Raw genomic sequence first — 8,617 nt, forward strand, 5'->3', positions numbered from 1 at the left:
TAGATATCAACGCACTTTAGGTTCCAGAGTTCTGAAGCTGTCAACTGACTGATCTTCGATTTGGACATAAATATATTTGAGGTGGAGAGTTCAAGATGACGGTCGATACTTATATATGTATCTTACTAAGTGTCATTTAGATTCTGATGTAGCAGTAATAAAAATATGGGTTTCATGCTTAAGAGGTAAATGTTTTATTAATTTTACCACTTGAAATATCTAAAAATTGCGGCCAAATAAGAAACTACTAAAGTACTTAAATTGTGAATGTATTCCTAGACAATAAAAGATGCTTCGAAAAACATCCTTATCCTAATATCCTTATCTTATTGATTTAATTTTTATGACCCCAAAGTGTAATATTTTGTCTGATGTTAAAAACTGCATATGTACCTGCGAAACGCACTTTTGGGTCAAACTTTAACACCAAAGTGCGGACAGGACTCAGGACTGCTATTCTCTTTGATGGGTTAGGGTCGTATAATTGAGTCTAGCGAAACTGTAAATGTCTGTTAATATGCAGTAAATGCGATAGGTTCGAATATTTCAATTTCAAAATGAGAATTGCCTGTTATCTAGCGTAGCAATGGAACATAATTGAATCTATGTTGCAGAGCACTTTTTGTTGTTTGGTTTTACATATGCCATATTGCAACTTTCAGCTTAACTAGTGGAGGAATACGTCAGGTGCCCATTTGTACTTTATTTCTGACACGAACGGTCACGTGAGTAGAAATACTGACGATTCGTAAGCAATCTGTAAGTTAGCTTCCTCATGCGGAAGTTATTTATTTTTTTATTTTAATATATTTTATTTTGTATGTTTGTTCGTTTTTTTTTAAAAAAAATACTTACCTACAATTTAAGCCAATATCTTTTTTTTCGAAATGAATGAATAAAGCCTGTTTATAAAGAATTTTTCGAATTAAGTACATGTATGTACTTATCATTAAACAAAAATGAAGGTCACAGACAAAAGCATATTAATGAATAAATTTACAGAAAAATGAAACCGTTTTATTAGTTTTGCATATTGACTAGAGGGGTATGGAAGCCCTGGAGGGACATTTGAAATTAATATTTAAAACTTAAAACTTATTATTTAATTCTTAATATTTAGAATTTAATTCTTAATATTTAAAAATTAATTCTTAATACTGAATTAAGATCAGAATACATAAGACGCGGGTATTTGAATTCAACGGTCTCTGCACGAAGAAAAACTGGGAAATTCGATGTAGCTGCCTACAGGTAATTGACATTTTTTATACATACAATAAACGTTCCGTGAACTATTATATCTCGATCTACTCTCTTCCCCTCGGTACGTGTACGTCGTTGAGAAGACATCGGCAGAAGATTTGAAAACTGGGGACGGCGAAAAAAGATCGGAACTTGTGCTGCGGACCAGCTGCCGATGTCCTGACTAAAGCCGAGGGGAGTGGCCCTACAAAGTAGGCGCTTGGGTCGACGAGGACGGTGTGCGAGGGTGCGTGAGCCCCTAGCACGGTTAGACGGCTTGAACGGCAGGCCTTTTGCCGGCGCCAACAGACCTTTTCAGGGCTACCCTTTCATATTGTCACAGGTTACTGTACATTTAGGTTCTCATTGACCGCCGTACAGTGACCTACTTTTGGCTCAAAATTCATATCTTTGGCTAATACTCCGTGGAAATTGCATGGAGGGAAATTATCACCACTTTGTGCTTCAATATTAACTCTTTAAGGGCATGACTGGTGACATGTCCGGGGTCCGTACTCGACAGCGAAAGCTGCTTTTTGTGCCCTTACAGGCGGATGGACCCTCATAAGGCATTAACTACATACATACATACATACATGCATTATATCTCGATTGTTATATTTTTCATGCTAACAGTTGAAACGATTAAAATATGTTAGTTTTATCAAAGACGCCAGAATTCGTGCCGCTAACATTTTATTTATTACATTTTAGAATGTACATAAGTCAGGGTTAGGTTGAAATCTAACGATTTAGTATATGTATAATATATTACATGTATTACTCTCTCTCCCAGCCCTTTGTTTTTATAACGCTATATTTCATTTTATTTTATTTCTTTTAAGTCGTAAACATGGAGATCCCTGTTGATGTTTTGCCTTTATCATTGTTATGACAAAGACTCCGTGTGTCAAACAGTTGTTGACCATAACTATTGCCATCTGAAAAACGGAAAGCACCAAGTTAGAAGTGATTTACGCAATACTTTCATGCTGACTTGAAAGTACGCAGAAAATTGTTTTACTTCTCCTTCTGTCGCCACAAAACATACGTCTTGGTTCTTCGGTCAGTCAAAGAGCGATACTTCTTTTGAAATTAAGGGCGTCACCGTGTCATGTATACTTCACAAGAAATCGTACAGGTACAGTAGAAAAATAATTGCAGTTTAGCGGAGACGGCTTATTGTACCAAGGTGGATGAATACGTTGAAAGATTTGAGAGCTCGTGGACGAAATTGATACGTCAAACCCTATTCATGCAGAATGCTTGCGATGTTTTTCAAGCGGGACTTTATCGCATTGTATTCACTGGAATTACACAATGTGCGACCACAGAAACTTGTAGACACTTGTACTGGAGAAACATAAATAAAATGTTGTTTAATGTACTAGAACTATCAGGTTCTACTGATTATGGTGTTAATGTTGATTTGTAGGATATTGAATATGAAACAAATACAGATGATTGAACATTAGACAATAATATATATACTTTTAAATGAATACATATTGATGTTCATGTTTTTAAGAAGTATGTGCTTTTTATGTTTAACAGCTAGTTGAAAATTTTGAGGTCGATCACGAGTTCGCGTTACTTATTGATAGATTATTGTCATAAATCAAACGGAAAAAAATAATAAAAGAACTTAAACACGAGACCTCTCTTGAAACATTCTGATTCTACATTGATGATTGCATGACAAATCTGACTTAGAGTAAACATTACTAGAAATGTAAGTAAACCGTATGTAGGAAATTAGAAGATAAACCATATGAGCTCTTTGTAGGCAGTACTAAAATTTTGCCAAATGTTCTGCAGAAGGGGTCAAATTTTAGGACTTTTTAACCACAAAAGACCAAATTTCAACTTTGACCTACATATATGACCTATGATAAAGTTTCTAGTTGTTCCAACTGAAAAAAGACCTGTAGTGTTCAAAGTGTTTTTCTTTTATTTGACCTATTTTACCGCATATGACCCAGCTTCAAACTCGACTTGCAGATTATCCAGACAAATATTCTGAAAGTTGTTCAAGTTGAAAATACAGCATCTAAAGTGTTCCCTATGTTTTTCTTTGAATTGAAATAGTGACCTAGTTTATGACCCCAGATAACCCAGATTAAAAATTGACCTAGAAAATCAATTAGATAAACATTCTGAACAATTTTGATGAAGATGGGATACAAAATGTGACCTGTATTGTGTTCAAAAGGAAATTTGGAGAAACACACCAACAGACGACAAACAGCGGGCATTGACAGTAGCTCACCTTTGAGCTGAGCTAAAAGGAATCAAGATAGATCAGATTTTCTCTTTCTTGAATTAAACACAGAGCTTTATTCATTTCTGAACAGTTTTCAATGCAAATAGTTATGCATCTATAATGTTATTTTAAATAAACTGGCAAACAAACTTTTGTATACTATTGTTTGATCCACTAAGTCTGTGACAAGCTTTTAAAACATCTATATTTTGTTTATTTTGCGTTTATTGTAAAAACTCTAACTCTTGTGAGCTAAAATGGCTGAAATTAACAATGACAAGAAACCCCAACATTTTCGACATTTTTTAAAAACAGTTGGTTACAAGAAATTGATATCTGGTTACTGGTTCCGCGATAGAAATATTAGTACAGTACTTTGACATTTTTGGTATCATCCCTTATGCTAATATTGTTTCCCTTACTGGTGGCGTATAGATAGGCAATAGTTGTTTGTTAAAATGTATAGTTACAGTCCACTTTAAAAATAAGGCCGCAAAGTCAGTGTAACAACTTTTACTCTTTAATTACAGTGACTAATCAAAGTACAGAATCAAAGGTATCTACAATCGCTTCAGGTTCAACTTCCAATTGATAACAATCTGGGGTAACTACGTACAGCATACATCATAAAAATAAAAGGGGATTCATAGCACGATTCATGTTTTCAGGTAAAGTTAAAAACATAGCAAGTTTTGCCATGTGGGTGAGAACTGAAGGCTCAACTAGGCAAATTCAACAATTTGATTATTTTTCAACTAAATAGAACAATAACTGCCACTAAAAAAAAAACATATGCCACAAATGTGCCGTGAGCATTTGGCAGGTACAAAAAACTAACCTGTTACATTGATAAAAGTGTTTAAGAAGCAAACATTATTAAAATAATCAAAATCACATCATAATCTATAATTGTAAATTAGTTTGTATGCTTATAATTATCACAGGGCTACAGCTTCTATGTCAGTTGCATAAAAATTTCACATGAAAACAGAACAACGATTGATACTACTACAAAATAAATTTCCGTTTATCAACCACTTTTAAATGAATGTAATTATTATTATGAACAATTGTGATTTACCAAGAACCAAACAATTACTTTTATCAACTTAAAAAACAAATATTTGATTTAGCACATTCGATACAAAATGTTGCTGCGATGAAGCTTCTGGACAATTATAAACGTTTTCATCTCTTTCTATGAAAATTCTGTTCTGTACTTCTATTCTAGAAACCACATACCCATCTTCCTGCAAACGGATTATATTTATGAATTATCTTTTTCTGGACTCCCAGACCCATTAAAGCACCGCGATATTGATTGGCAAATACTTCAGATTGTTCTTCAGATTATAATGAGTGCTTGATTTTGCTGTACCCTATGTTAATAGTTCTGTCGCCCTTTTCTACAGGGACTCCACATATCATGAAACTTTTGTTCTTCTTTTTTATCTCAGGTATATATATGGCACTGTGACGCATACAAACTGTAAGCTCTAAAAATACTCTGTGAAACTACATGTATTTTGGTCTACATTAGTATAACTGTCAATTACTTGTCCTGGTGCTTAAGCCAATGAAAAGTCGTACGTAGTCCTCCACACTGTCCATGTTACTTTCTTCGTCCAGGAAATAGTTACTAAGCGCTTCATTTCTTATTCTTTCTATTGCCAGACTTTCCACAAATGTGTAATACATCACTCGTGCTTATCCACCTTTTACTTCAGTACTCTGTACTTTCCATCTCGGTAGTTCTGCCATCCCATTTTCATTTTACATGTACTGCTTTGTCCACAGCAGTTGCCTAAAATATATTAGAGTTTTTATTAAGAACCAATTTCATACAATTTTGGCCTTAGAGGGACATACCTTATAACTGATGTCAAACTAAATAACCACCAAAACATAAATAACAGAATCTTTGAAAATATTATAACTTAAATTAAAAGTTTCAGCTATATATTCCCAATCATTATCGGTAAAATCAGCTGTTAAAATGTATGTTGCAGTACTGTAAACCAGTCAATAATCTTTGTAGAGTTGTTGCTGAACAATTAATGGGTTGATGCAATTATTTCAGAACGCCTCTAAATTGATAAGTTGTGGTAAAATAAGATATATTTCAGCATAGATTCTTCTTTGACATTGTATTTATTTATCATTTTACTTTCATTGAGAACAAACTTTATGTTTAGTTTATGCAAATTTATTTTAGTTCGATTGTGTTGAAAGCTATAAGCTTATTGAATCACTCTCGAATCCGTTCCTGGAACCAACCAGTACTAAGCAATGAATGTAAAGTTTCTTGCTCAAGGAAACAACGGCTTGCCCCTGACAGGGTTATATTTCGAGAATATAATCTGCTAGATGTAGGGAGTGCCCCTTTATCTACATCTTAAGTTTTGTTTACCAAACCTGTGGCAAGGTTTTTGCAAACTGCAGGCATTTAAAAGCACACTACTACAACCTATAAGACTGGTAATATAAATGTCCAAATGCAAATCAATGAGCATACTATTAGGATGATGGTGGCCCTAAACACTCGTCTTAGAATCAAGGCTTTTTTATTAAGAAATCCCTAAGGGAAGCATGTCCAGCCTGCTTGATTGTAATGCTTATTTTATAGCAGACGCTGTGAACTGCATCAAAAATGGACTAGTCAATTAAGGTATAAAAAAGACCGCTAAATGTGACCTTGACCTTTGAGCATGGGTCTTACGTACGACACAACTTGTCATGGCGGTTACAATTGTACCAAGTTATTTTATATTCCCCTCAGTCCAATTCTGACCTTTGACCCCTACAATCTGGGACGGATCGTCTTTTGCAAAATAAATAAATAAACCCGCCCAAGCCAGTCATCACCATGATATTAAGTGCGTGTGCGTGTCCTAGCTTATAGTGTGATTCAAAACAGTTTTTCTTGTATATAAAGTCCAACTTACTTTACTTCTTTCGCAACTCGTATTCTCGGTGCCGCTTCTTGCGGCGTCAATCTGTCAACGGAATGGTTTCCCGCGTCCATTTTAATGATTAGATTCAAGTATTAAATATTAAAAAATAAATTTTAAGTATTAAGAATTAAATTTTAAATAATAAGTTTTAAGTTTTAAATATTAATTTAAAATGTCCCTCCAGGGCTTCATGGAAGCCCTGTAGGGACATTTTAGATTAATAGAGGGGCGGGCAAGTTCAATAATTTTCAACTTAAAGTACAGTTTATATATGGCAAAATATTTTAAAGTTTATTAATCAAAAGATACAGACAAACACAGCTAGATCTAGGTCAATGAAACCACCGTAGGAAACGTGTTACAGTATCGCGCTTTCTGGTAACAGTATAGCATTTTCAAGATGGAGGATTATTTGTGAGGAAGACAGGTAGGTGATTTTATTCCGGTCCATACTACAAGTAGTTCAGTTTCTAAAGGATGTACTTGTGCTTTGCGCTGGTAAGGAATTGGATCCGGTATCTAGTCATATGTTTTCTTCAGACCCTAACCAAGAATTTGCTCCTCTTTATTTTCTCATAAATATGCAAGTTTGACAGTTTTGAAAATTTGATTCAGAGACCAACGCATATTTTTTCTCCAATTCCGACATTATTTAAGCATGCCTACAAAAAGGTAAACCCGGTCCCCCCCCATTACAAAAACGTAGTCCTTTGTGTTTAGAAACGTTTTATGAAAAAGTAAATGACCAGTTGAACCTTATATATTTCCTGTCGTTACAATTGCCGTTTGCAAAAATAAAACGAATGGTTACAGTATAGAGCGTTGTGAATTGTGCAGGGTTACAGCATAGACCGAGCGACTTTGATCCGATTTTGTTACAGTATATACCCAGATTTCGGTTACAGTTTAGATACATGCCAAATTTCAAAAAAAAAATTGTGAATCCATTATTGTTATAGAATAACCAATACTTTTCTAGAAAGTTGTATTATTGCCATTTTTCTTCAGCAGAAAAGTTACTGTTTCAAACACACATCATAATGCATATTAGTTATAAAATAGAGAAAAAGAAAGTACAAGACGGCAAAATTGAAAATGTTGCAGACTCGATTTGTTTGAGCCCTTTCATAATTGCCTCCTAGCACCAGCTTCATGAATTGGTAAACTTAAGAATTATTTTAACATCTGTAGATGTGTTCATATGGCGGCTACCATGGAACCTTCATTGTGACACATTAGTACCATTTCATGAAAAGCGGCATATTGTCCCAAAGATTAAAAATTTGCGTGTGCCCTAAACGAGAACACAATGGGTGAAACAAAATAAAATAGATTTTTTGAAAGGGGATCGGAGGTTATGAAGCCTGCATACCACAGATAAGCTGTCAAAAGACACGATTAAAGAGCAGGAAAACTACCCTAAGGGTGATTAAACAGTAGTCAAGTGAGAAATACTGCACCTTTAAAAACTTATTTTAAGTATTTAAAAGGGGTGTTACTTCTTTTTCACCGATATTAAAGTCATGTGAAAACATCCTGCTTTACTGTATAATAATCCTTTGATGAAAACATTTTCAGACAAGAGCGGGCACCTGACTAGAACCACCGACTTTTCGTAAACTAGCTTGATAGATTCCTCAATACAAGGAATCCAACGTCATGACGGAATTCAACCACAGCAGTAAAAGAAAGATGATTTGAAGTCGGCGACCTTAACCCGACTCTGTCACTATTATGTACCTCCATCAGGCTCTATGGAAAATATATATTGTAATTGTCTGACCTTTTTGCTCGATATTTTTCCCTTTTCAGAAAAACATGAAAACTTCCATACAGAATGTCTGAAATAAAAAAAAACACGACTTTTAATTCAAACAATGACAAAATAATTTCCATTTCACAACAAGGAAAGCATTCGAATGATCCCAGGGTCATGATTGATCTTTCTTTGCAAAATGCTTCACAGCGAATGCTTTTTGGTTCGGTGAAAGAATGATTTATATTGCCTTTTTAAAAAATCTATATTTTGGTTTTCGTATCCCAGGATTTCAACCGAAACCATTTGAACAACTTGGTAGAAAATTCATGTGCATTTTCATCAAATGTGGCCAAGTAGTTACTGAGCGGATGTCATTTGACACACATGTGACGACAGACG

The sequence above is a fragment of the Ruditapes philippinarum genome, unplaced genomic scaffold (genome assembly GCF_026571515.1).
Source record: "Ruditapes philippinarum isolate M1 unplaced genomic scaffold, ASM2657151v2 ctg2851_1_1_1_1, whole genome shotgun sequence".
Lineage (NCBI taxonomy): Eukaryota > Metazoa > Mollusca > Bivalvia > Venerida > Veneridae > Ruditapes > Ruditapes philippinarum.